This window comes from Podarcis liolepis (assembly GCF_965112155.1).
Source record: "Podarcis liolepis genome assembly, chromosome: 5".
Taxonomy (NCBI): Eukaryota; Metazoa; Chordata; class Lepidosauria; order Squamata; family Lacertidae; genus Podarcis; species Podarcis liolepis.
The window spans coordinates 23,982,234-23,994,522 of record NC_139556.1 but is presented as its reverse complement, the minus strand read 5'-3'; the positions used below and the strand labels follow the sequence as shown (position 1 = coordinate 23,994,522).

Here is a 12,289-nt window from a genome sequence, read left to right as displayed (position 1 = left end):
ACAGCGATATTCCCAATTACAATGCCACAATGTAAGCTAAAGCGAGTGGCACCTTCCTGATGTAGGGGTTCAGCCTACTAGAAAGACTACTGTTGTTGTTTAGTCGTGTCTGACTCTTCATGACTCCATGGACTAGAGCATGCCAGGTACTCCTGTCTTCCACGGCCTCCCGCAGTTTGGTCAAACTCATGCTGGTAGCTTCGAGAACACTATCCAACCATCTCGTCCTCTGTCATCCCCATCTACGTATGTTTTCTGAGGTAGAAATTCCATGGGGTTCTACTGGTCTTGCTCCCTACTGAGTGCACTTAAGATTGCAGTGCCTTAAAATCCACAGTAATTTGGTATGGTTAAAGTTATCTGGTTGTATGAATGAAATTTATTACGGTCCCAGACCAGGTTCACATACCGTGCTAAGCAAACATGAAGCCCAATAGAATTAAGTTTGAATTAACAATCGAATATGACAATAAACCATATGAATATGACAGCCATTAGAAATGTGGTTTAGGTCTTAGTCTCTAAAATATTATCTAGAGTTTGCACCTGAGGCCTTCGTCTTTGTAATAGCACAGCTTGTTCCCTGAGTTTTATCTGGTTGTGGTGGAAAACAGCTCCTTCCTCTTGGCATTTTTGAAATCAGCCATATATATACTGTATACAATTTTGGGATTTGTTGGTGTATCAGCACAAAAACGGAAGTGGAAATAAAATATCTGACTGTCACGTGAGCTTGGAATGGTCAGAGCAGCAGTGGGAGCAGCAGTACTCAGTTTTACAGATGGAAAAGAATTGGAGGGATGAAAGGAAGGCAGTTCACACCCAGGGAAGATATTGGTATGGCATGAGTGGCAAGTGTGATTGCCATGTTATTTTGCAGCAAGCGCCAGAGATGCTGTGCTGCATCCCTGAATAATCAAACCCAGGAGGAGTGACTCCACATCTGGGAACTGGGGAGGGAGAGGAAGCCATCAGGCTCAGTTTTGTCACTAGCTGCTGATATAATGGAGGTGGGAGAGACACTACAGCATCGTGCCTGTGTGAGATACAGCTCTGGCACCAAACAGAGCCCACATCTCTTCCATGGCTAGTTGTCTGCCAAGGTCGGTGTTTGGGGTTGAGTGCCTTGAATGGGAAATCAGACTACGTTAGTGTCTGGTCCCGAGGGCTAACCGAGAGGTGAGGTCCGAGTCCAGTCCGAGGTTGATGGTGCGGTATGGAGGCTGTCTGTCAAAGCTGTAGCTGGGTCCAAGGCGGGGAGTCAGTTGAGGTCGGGAACTCTGGCAGAAGAGCAGGTCAGGGTGCAGGCAGGAACAGGCTAGCAACAACGTTGCTCCCGCAATCTGGGACTGGGGCTGACTGGCTTTTATCTGCCCCAAGGCATAGGGCAGCCCCGGTCCACAGGTGACTCGCCTCTCCTGGCCTGGAGGCGAGCACTCCTCCTGCAGGAACTTAGTTCCCTCCACCTCTCTGCCCTGAGCCTCTGCAGACCAGGAGAGGCTGGAGGGTTACTAGACCCAGAGGCAACCTCATCTTCCCCTGACGGGGCTGGGAGTGGAGCACCTGCAGGCAATGGGTCCTCCATCACCTCTGGGGCTAGAGCAGACTCAGCTGGTGCCTGCACCTGAGGATCCAGCACAGGTGAGGACCCTTCAGGCTCAGGCCCCAGCCCCGGCTCAGCTGGTTCTGGAGGCAGGGACTCCTGTGCAGGCTGGGATTCCTCAGGTTCAGCCTCTGAGTCCGAATCCCAGGCCATCATATTTAGCCTCAATGAACAGGAGAAAAGTGCAAGCCAACATCCCAAAAAGCATCTCCCTGCATCACATGAGCTGCCCTCAAAAAATGGCTGAAGTCTTCTTTAGTGACCGAATCGAGGCAACTCATTTTCTTTGTCGAAGCCAGAAGGGTATGCTCTCCTCAATGGCAATGAAGAAAATGAAAGCAGGAGGAAGAGAGGAGAGTTCCTCCCTCACAGTGCCTGGGCTAGGAGGATGCCCAGAACCACATTCCGATTTCTGGTGGTCTCTTGGTCGGTCATTAGAAAGAGCTATTGCTTTGAGATTCTCTTTGGCCAAGTGGAAGCTGCCATCACACCTGGGGAAGGAAACGTACTGTCACATGTGATCAGTGAAGCTCAGCTGTTTAAAAGTACTAGGCGAAAGGACATGAACATGGCAGTGCAAAGAAGAAAGGCAGGACAAGCAGTGTAGGAAGGTATCATCAACCATATCACCTCATGGACCACTCCTCTCACCAGGTGTACCTGTGCCTCTTTTTCAGAACACACTAAACAGGCTGGCATTATTGAATGAAGTACATACAACATCTATACACAAGGGAGGTGAGGGCTCCCAGTGGCACAATAGAATTTGGGCCTATTATTATCATTATTATTTATTGAATTTATATACCACCCCATACCCAGAGGTATAGAATGATTAAACATTCTACTGACATTCTTCAGTTGTTGTAGCTTTCAGCCAATGCAGGATGGGCAACTTTGGAGCCAGCGAATGCAATATACAGCTAGCAGTGATTTCAGGGCAGGACTTCAGGGCAAAAATCGAGTGCCCCATTCAGCAGAATGAAGAGGGCCCTCCATATGCGGCGAGGCTGGCTCACCCCATGTGGAAGCAAAACATATTAACCTCTAACGAGGGGGCTCCTCATAAGACCATTAAGTCTAGGCTGAGTCTAAAATTACCTAACTGCACTACTGTGCACAGCAGGTAATGAGCCTTCACCAATACATACAGAGATTCCTTGGGAAATGTGTTTTTATTTTTAGATCCTGGAACAGAACAGAACTCGATGAAAATGTGAGACAATGAGCTCTTAACATTATATATATGTGGCTATGATGGACCTAAATTATCGTTGGCAGATGTGATACGCTGTCGTTTGTTAGATTTGTCCGTGTTTACGTTTTTATAGTCTGGTTTTGTTTTTGAGATGGGGAGATGGGAAGGCATTCAGGCAGTGATCCTTGGCGTGAGTTAGAGGAACTACAAGCACGCAACAACATCCCTGGCTTTGTCTACAAAGTGTTTGAGGGCATGCCATTTATTTTCAGCTTGAGAGTTCATTCTCCAACGTAGCTTTTTCTACTGATCCATTTGATTTCGCCTCTGTTTGGCTGCAAGAAATCAGGTCTATCCCCCACTCTGAGACCAACTCCGCAAAAAAGACTCTGTCAGCCTGGTTACAGTTCTGTAAACGTTAAACTAGCATTGTGGGATGTACCTACAACACTGCACCTCCCACCACCCCAGACTAATGTTTTAAAGGGCATTGTGGTTTCATCTTCCAGGCTGACACCTGAGCCACACGGAACACTTTTTCAGTTTGTCTATTTGTGTCCCTTGGTGCCCTTGTAGTACATATGATTACTTTTGAGTCTGGCAAAGGCCTGCATAGTTCAGCAGAATTTCTTAAAGCTTTGACAAGCTGGTCAGAGAGGGCATGACTCCAATTTTTGTTTCAATTGGTGGATGGTGTTTGAAAATCTGACCCGCATTTACAAAGGGCGGAGGCTAATACAACTGGGCGAACTTTCCTAACTGTAGTTTATCCAGTTCCAGTAATTTTCTCTTTTTCTATAGCAAGATAGATGTGCTCCACTTTCATTTTATATATTAGACATGCTTCGCTATTAGGCTTATTCATTGTTGTTCAATGGGTTTATCTTTCAGGTAGTTTGGAATGCATGCTTCTTTTTTCTGTAATAAAGCAACTTCTTAAGGACTACTTGGGCTGCATCCAAGAGACTGCTTATGGGCAGTTGTTTTGTGGGGTTTGTAGGTGAGCACTAGAGGAAAGCAGACTCCCATGTTACTTTGCAGACTTCTTTGTGAAACCTTTGCAATGGTTCAAAACTGCTGCACATTTCAAAAGCATTTGTACACCCCTACATTCACAGAGCTAGACAAGCAGCCCTCTGGGATGCTTCCATGATCTGGTAATCATGTTGCACCAAAGAACTTGGCTAAACAATAAGTAGGGTTTTTTTTCCCCAGACACTACACAACATAGCTGCTCCTGTGGTAGACAACTGCAATAATGCCACACATTTTTGTATCATGCTGAATAGAAGAAATGGGGGGTAGTAATACCTCTATTTTTGTAAGCACATATTAAATTCCCAGGCACAATTTCACTGCTCAATTTTGAAGTAAATTTTGCACTCAACGTTTGAATTTGTTCTGAATGTGCCATTTTACTTCAAAACCCATCATGCAATAAAGCCATATGATGTAAGATAATAAACAACATTGCATGGTGAATATCAAATATAGTCAAAACACTAAATACTAAATGCATGCCAGCTTTCCATTACTACCAAAATGAAACAGCATATCAGCAACACTGAGCTGTGGGAGAGTGAGTTTTGGGATAAGAACAAGTTGTAAAACATCTGTAAAACATCTGTGAAAGAGGACTAGAGCTCTATATTTTCTCCTGCACATGGAATGCCTTAGAGTTTATTTCTCTAGTCATGTTTTGATTTCCTTGTTCCCTCTATCACAGTCTAGTCCAAAAAATGGAATCAAAGCAAAACTATTAACATAAAATTGGGCTCAGTTACTAGTAGCTCTGATTAAATTCTGATTAAATTCACTCCTCCCCCACCATCCTGCCACCCTAATGCTAAGTGGTCTAGTTTCTATTAACAGCTCTGCAAAATAGTGATCTTTTGTCGCAGTCTTGTGTTGAGCAATGAGTGATCTCAGGGGAGAGGGAGGCCAGCCAATCGACAGTCTCAGACGTGGGCAGAGGGGGTAGCTGCCCCCCCCATCAAGTAAATAAATAAAAATACTTAAATGTAACCGACCAATTGTGTCACAGATAACTTGGTTCTGCCCCTCTAAAATAAATCCTGGCTATGTCCATGCTTTCAGAGGTGCACTTGCCTGTAGGCAGAATTCGTATCCAAAGTCAGGTCCAGTCCTAGGGTCAAGCAACCAGCAGTTCACATTGTCAGAGGGTCCAGGGAATCCGATTTTCAAAGGTCAAGAGGAGCAAGAAACAGCAAAGTTGGGCCAGAAACAACAAGTGTTGTTGCCAGCATCTGAGTGAGGCTGGAAGCCCTGCTTAAGAAGCTAGTTGGTTCTCATCGGCACCTTCTCCTCTGAATCCTTGAAGGCTGATCAGCTGCAGATGGAGTCACTCCGGCTTCTCCCCCCTCAGGCTGCTGTTCAGCAGACAAAGCTGACTCCTGGCCCATGGCATATTCCCTCTGCCCTTCATCCGTTCCCAGCATCATGAAAGGTATTCTGCTAATTTCTAGGATACTGTCTGAGATGTCTCCATATCTGTCCATCTCATCTTCCTCCTTCACTAGTGGGGGGAGAATAACTTCTGTAGCAGAAAAAGAGAGATGGGGGAGGTATTAAGATTGTGTTTGGAGAACTGATGGCCTCTCAAGCTGGGTGGAAAGGAGACACCCTTCTTCAAATGCTATGGGTCCCCCTTGTAAAGGAAAAGGCTTGCTCAGCACAGAGTTAAAATGAGTTGTGATTTCCTTATATTCCTCTGTCCTCCTGTTGGCAGGCTTGGGAATTCTGACATCACAATCGTAACCTGGGCGATACTGCTTACAGTGGTACCTCGGGTTACAGATGCTTCAGGTTACAGACTGCGCTAACCCAGAAATAGTACCTCAGGTTAAGAACTTTGCTTCAGGATGAGAACAGAAATTGTGCGGTGGCAGTACAGCGGCAGCAGGAGGCCCCATTAGCTAAAGTGGTACCTCAGGTTAAGAACAGTTTCAGGTTAAGAACGGACCTCCAGAACGAATTAAGTTCTTAACCTGAGGTACCACTGTATTTCAAACATTTCCACCATGGGGCAAATATCCCATTAATGAATTGGGGAAATTTCCTTTATTGGGTATGCAGATACTGTATAGCTTTTCCGTCTGCCTCTAAACGCAGCAAAATATGTTATTCCCGCAATAATTTTTTTAGTGCACTCTCCAGCACCATTTAGCAACATTATGTATAATGCATTGGTTGTGCTGCGTTGGCCTCACATCGTGTTAGGAGGCTGAATTGATTGCTGGTGTGATTAGAGGCCACCGATAGGAGAGGAAGTTAATCAACATGACCTAGTAGCTTTATGGAAGACATTGACTGAATTAGTCATGTCCCCAGCTACATTTCTGGGAGTCAGATTTTCTTCGCCTAAGCTACCATAGCCTCTTCCTTGCCAATGAAAAGACCTAGTTATGAGTGGGGTAGGCAGATCTTCATCAAACTCTTGTCTTGAAGAGTAAATTCTTTTAAGGTTGAAATGGGGACAATGTCTCTGAAAGTAACACCCTTCCTCTTTGCCCTTATTTCCTATAATACCCTTGCCTCAAGCTATTTCCTCCTCCAATTCAATCATCCCAAAGTCAGGGCTGTGCACATAATAATTCAGTGACATGGTTATTTCAGCAGCTCCTATTTCTTTTAATTTTAAAGTTTCTAGTCCTTAGGCTAGAAATATTATTGGAAGTGGGTACGGCACAAGCAGCTTACTTGTGACCCATATTGAGGTCTCCATAGCTGGTGGCCTCTGCATCCGTCTGTCCTGCCCCCCCCCAAAAAAAAAATATTGCCTTATATTGCCAGCAGGTGATACTTCTGTGACCCCTACTATTACAGAAAAGTCCCCACTAATATGATAAGCAGAGGGCAGCCATGGGATGCTCAAATTATATAGCCCATAGGTACTAGCCACCCTCATTTGTGTGAACTGCTTAAAAGATTATTACCGTATATTAAGCAGTATACATTTTATAAATAAATAGTTATTCTGCACAAGCCCCATTGAAATATATGAGGTTCATGTGCCCCAACAGACCCGTATCTGCACACCACCAATCTTATTCATTCATTTTCCTCAGTTGCCTCATCACACACCTTTATTTTATTTGTTTACATGAACATCTATGGACAGCTTATTTGTAAAAGTGTCCAACACAAAAACCATCACAAAAACCGCACTAAACAGCATGTGGAATTTCTTCATTATATAGTGTTGACCACAGGAAAAAGTAACAAATGTTCCATTGAAAACAGTACGATTCAATAGAAAAATCTATTTATGTTACTACCAGATCTGCCTCTCCTTGTGACATCACAATTGGTTGCTGGGGATATGAATTGTGCAAGCTCAATCATAAGTCCCTGGAGTAACTGAAACATATCCAGGGCTTGATATTCCAGCCGACTAAAGTGTTGCTATAGCATTTATATATATCCGCTCTAACCTAATATAACAAGCTCCCGCCAAAGCAAGGCAGGCTGCTTTCAAACAAAGATGTCACCAAGCACAGTTGCCAGCACTTAAAGGCAAATAACTGCCAAGGGGGATGGAGATAATACAATAGTCTTGGGCTGGTAATTTTATTTAGTTTTTATTTTAGTCTCATAAAATGATAAGACTTGTCATCGTAATATCAGTTATAGGAATGGAAACAAAGCAGTTTACGGTCCCCCTTTACGATTCATCAGATTTGCTTGCAGATTAGTCAGCATCAGCAAATTCTCTTTTTTTGCTCCTTCTGTCACAGTCAGAGAATAAAATAACATGTGCTACGGAATACAGGTCAGCTCTCCTCATACGGAGCTCGGAGCATTCTTTGTCATTTTGCAACACCAACAAGAATCTGAGCAACCAAGTCATTAGGAATAGAATGGATTTGACACAGACTTCGGGTGCAAGCCTCACCCTCAGGATGGACAAGTTGAGATGTGGTGGATCTCTGGCTTAGCTGGTGGGTTCCCATCTCAGCCGGGCTATGCGGGCGTAATCCCCCAGCCCCATTTCAGCTGAAGATACACTGGCATAACTCCCCTATCCTGGCTCAGTTAAGGCCCAGCCAGCTAAGCTGAGCTTTACAAAATTTACTCCTGGGTACGCTGTGAAAGATGGGTGCTCCAGGGGAGTGGCTGGAGCAAGACCAGGCACGGGGGGGACTTACCGTGTTGCAGGGCTGGCACAAAGTATTTTGGCATCTGAGGCATACCACAAAAAAATCCACACACACACACACACACCTGCCAGCCAGGGAAGGAAGGGTGGATGAAGATCTACATCAGGAACCAGGAGTGCCAGCTAGGGGGGCTGAGGTACCTTGTCCCCTCTCCCCCCAAAAAAAATTCAATGACAGGGCCAGGCCCCCTCAATATCCCACTGCAACAAGCCGGTGTACCTGTTAGGTACATCAAGAGTAAGGCTGGGGGGAGACCAGCAACACCTCCTATTCGCCAAGAGGCCACCATAGAGGTGGCATGGGGTGGGCAGATCTGGTCTCCAAGGATTGTGCCACAGCTGTTGCTTTGAGGTAATGCTTGGAAGCTGGATCTGCTGCCCCTGTGAATCCTACCGCCTGAGGTGTCCTCCTCATCTTGCCTCATGTGTGGGCCAGCCCTGCTCTGTTAGAGCCAAACTCTGTTCCGCTTGGTCATGGTATGCTGTTAGAGCCAAATAGTATGCTGGCCCAAATAGTGGTGTATGCAAATGTCTGTTTTATAGGCTGGCTGTAGCTCCACTTCTGAACAGAGTCTGGATCTGTCATACAGTGGTACCTCGGGTTAAGTACTTAATTCGTTCCGGAGGTCCCTGAAACTGTTCTTAACCTGAAGCACCACTTTAACTAATGAGGCCTCCTGCTGCCGCTGCGCTGCCAGAGCACGATTTCTGTTCTCACCCTGAAGCAAAGTTCTTAACCCGAGGTACTATTTCTGGGTTAGCGGAGTCTGTAACCCAAAGCGTATGTAACCTGAGGTACCACTGTATTTTACACCATCTTAAGCTGCACCAGCATAATTTATCCTGTTTTACCAAATTTAGGAATTCTCCCTTAGTGATACTTGGAGCAGACCATCTCTCTGGGTTGTGTCATTCGAGACTACAGTTGTGGTTTGAATGCCCCCCACAAGCATACAGAATTAGAATGTCAGGGAGAAGGTTCATAGCTAACTTTGCAGCATGATCATCCATATGCAGAGACGGCTTTGTCGCAACTGTGATACACAATCTGCGTGAATAGCAGAGGAAAGACAATACCATAAGTGATCTCTAAGTGTAGTAAGAAGAAATGTAGGTGGGGTGTGTGGTTTTTCCCCCCCTCTCCAAAAATGTAATTAATAGATTACATACCGGACACCTAATCGTGAGAAAGAATCTTTGGAGAGACATAGTAATAAATTGAATCTGACATCCAGAGTGCCAAGCCCGACTCTGAAGAACCTGATAGAGATAAATGGGGACCAATAGAAACAAACATCTGCGCTGCCACTTCCCCCTTGAGCTATAAGTGGGCTAATTGCCAAGAAGCAGAATTTATCTTATTTTTTCTGATAATGCTTGCTGCTATACTCAGATGCATTCGGGAATAGAATTCAGCAAAGCTCCCTGCAGTGCCTTGCTCCAGAATACCTTTTATCTTAACCCTTTCAGTCCTCATCCCCAACCAAAACAAAGCCTAAATACATTTGACTGCATTTACTCATGTACATTCCTTGTTTCCCTATCATCCTTCAGTCACTAGTCCTCATCCACATGTATTATACTTTTCAAGTACACAGGATAAACAAGTGTTTCGGGGTCTTTAACTCAAGAGTCACAGTACAGTGGTACCTCGGGTTACAGACGCTTCAGGTTACATACGCTTCAGGTTACAGACTCCGCTAACCCAGAAATAGTACCTCAGGTTAAGAACTTTGCTTCAGTATGAGAACAGAAATCGTGCTCCGGCGGCGAGGCAGCAGCAGGAGGCCCCATTAGCTAAAGTGGTGTTTCAGGTTAAGAACAGTTTCAGGTTAAGAACCAACCTCCGGAACGAATTAAGTACGTAACCAGAGGTACCACTGTATACCAGAAGTAAACGGCATACTCAGGGGTCCTCAGCAATGAGATGGCAAACAAAGCTTAGAATCGGAAAGTGTACAGTTTACTACAAAAGACAGAGATTAATACGCAGATAGAAGGTTGTTTATGCAGGCAGTGTATTTACAGACACCATAGAGGAATGCACACAGAGAGTAGAGTTCAAATAGAAATGAATGTTGCTTCCGTGCATCATAGCTGCCTGTGTAAAAGCTGGGAAAGGAAGGTGGAGAGAGAAATATAAGCATGGATATCCCAAGGTGGGGGGAACGGAGAGCAATTCTTCTCCAAGGAGTAACAGTAAATAAGTTTGTCCTAAGCACCAGGCCACTAGGGATTACTTAGGCCAGTGATGGCAAAACTTGGCCCTCCAGCTGTTTTGGGACTACAACTCCCATCATCCCTAGCTAACAGGACCAGTGGTCAGGGGTGATGGGAAGTGTAGTCCCAAAACAGCTGGAGGGCCAAGTTTGGCCGTCACTGACTTAGGCAGTACCTGACCAAGTCTTAGAGGTCAAATGCCTTGACTCCTTGCCAACAAACAACCAGAGGGAAGCTAACAATGGGACAGCGAGTGCAGGTCAAACCTCCAGGGGCTCAATTTGTGGGCCTGCACTTTCTGGAACTATCACTGTGATGACCACTGGAGAAGAAGGAGCATATAGTACTTCCTGTTCCTCTCTCCTCTCTCTCTTTCTTGGGGCAGCAATGGATGCAGACATGCCTCTGTTATACTGTAAATATAAGTTTTTACTGCTGTCATTGCTGTGAGCCAAGGCAAGAGTAAGTACAGTTGACGCTTGGGTTGCGACCATGATCCGTGTGGGATGCATGTTCGCAACCTGCAGCGTTCGCAACTCACAGCGCAGCATCTGCGCACACATGGGTTGCAATTTGGTCTTCTGCGCATGCGCAAAGCGCGATTTAGCACTTCTGCGCATGTGCGACTCCCCAAACCCGGAAGTAACCTGTTCCAGTACTTCCAGGTTTCGGCGGGTCCGTAGCCTGAAAAAACACAACCTGAAGCATCTGTAACCCAAGGTATGACTGTAAATCATATTTTAAAACTTACTTTACAAGTTGGTGCCTGATACTTTGTTAAGCAGGGTAAGAAAGGGGAGCCAGCTTACTTCGTAGCTGGACTTGCTCAAAATAAGTTCTTCAGCCTAATTCCTATGCTTTTAATTTTTGCTGGGTGGGATTTTAAAACTCAGTTCAACCCACACGCATGGGTACGTGGAGGGATAAAGTGCAATTACTATATCCTCTCCTACCTACTAAATCCCATCCTGCATAGTGGAGGGTTCTAATCCTTAAGTGATGCTAATGAGTGGTTCTGTGACTACCTTATTACTCTGATGTGTCTTGGATAGTTTGATTAGCTTACAGTTCAGGCAGGCAGGAAGACATTTGCATTTTCATGGGAACTCAAGCACTAATGCATAGTCAGTGTGAGGTCTTCCTATTGATTTACAAAGTTAGAGGTCAGCTAGCATGCACAGCAACTTTCTTGCCTCATATACATAAAGTTCTTACTTTGCATACTTTCCCAGCAAACTCCAGATTTCAGAGTCAAGGTGCTAAAGAAATAACTAAAACAACAAGGTCAGCTTCTTGGCAACAACACCACCTATAACATGCAAGTCCAACACAAGCCTACCTTACAGAGCAATAACAAGTATTATTGGGACTGTGCATAAATAATGTAAAATGTGATATAATATTCATCATAATATTTCTTGCCTTTACAGTGGTACCTTGGTTCTCAAACTTAATCCGTTCCAGAAGTCCGTTCCAAAACCATAGTGTTCCAAAACCAAGACTCACTTTCCCATAGAAAGTTATGCAAAATGGATTAATCCGTTTCAGACTTTTAAAAACAACCCCTAAAACAGCAGTTTAACATGAATTTTGCTATCTAACGAGGCCATTGATCCATAAAACAAAAGCAACAATGTACTATACTATAAAATAAATAAGACAGTATTGTAGATGATAAAAAAATATAAAAAAATCTTACCTGCACTGATGATAGTCATTGTTTGGATGGGGGGCTTTTATCCATTTCTGCAGTCACATAATCAATCAGTAGCTGAACTGGGTTCCACACAGTCACAAAAACAAATTAACCGAAAAAGCCTCAAAAATAAAAATACAAAATAAATAGCAAAAGCACCAAACTTAATCCATTCCAGAAGTTCGTTTGACATCCAAAATGCTCAGAAACCAAGGTGCAGCTTCTGATTGGTGCAGGTGCCCTGGAAACAATAGCTGACAGCCGCATTGGACATTCAGCTTCCGAAAAATGTTCAAAAACCAGAACACTTACTTCCCGGTTTTCAGCATTTGGGAACCAAGGCGTTTGAGAACCAAGGTACCACTGTATTCTCCACACAGAACATGGATCCAA

At 44.6% G+C, this 12,289-nt stretch overlaps 1 long non-coding RNA gene across 1 annotated transcript; it reads right to left on the bottom strand.

The window, feature by feature from the left end:
- Positions 1-3,045: 3,045 nt before the first annotated feature.
- Positions 3,046-12,233, bottom strand: LOC310706772. Its single transcript, XR_014526167.1, has 2 exons — positions 11,900-12,233; positions 3,046-5,358 (listed from the first exon to the last, which is right to left on the bottom strand). It is a non-coding gene; the product is annotated as an uncharacterized lncRNA (long non-coding RNA).
- Between the last annotated feature and the right edge of the window lie 56 nt (positions 12,234-12,289).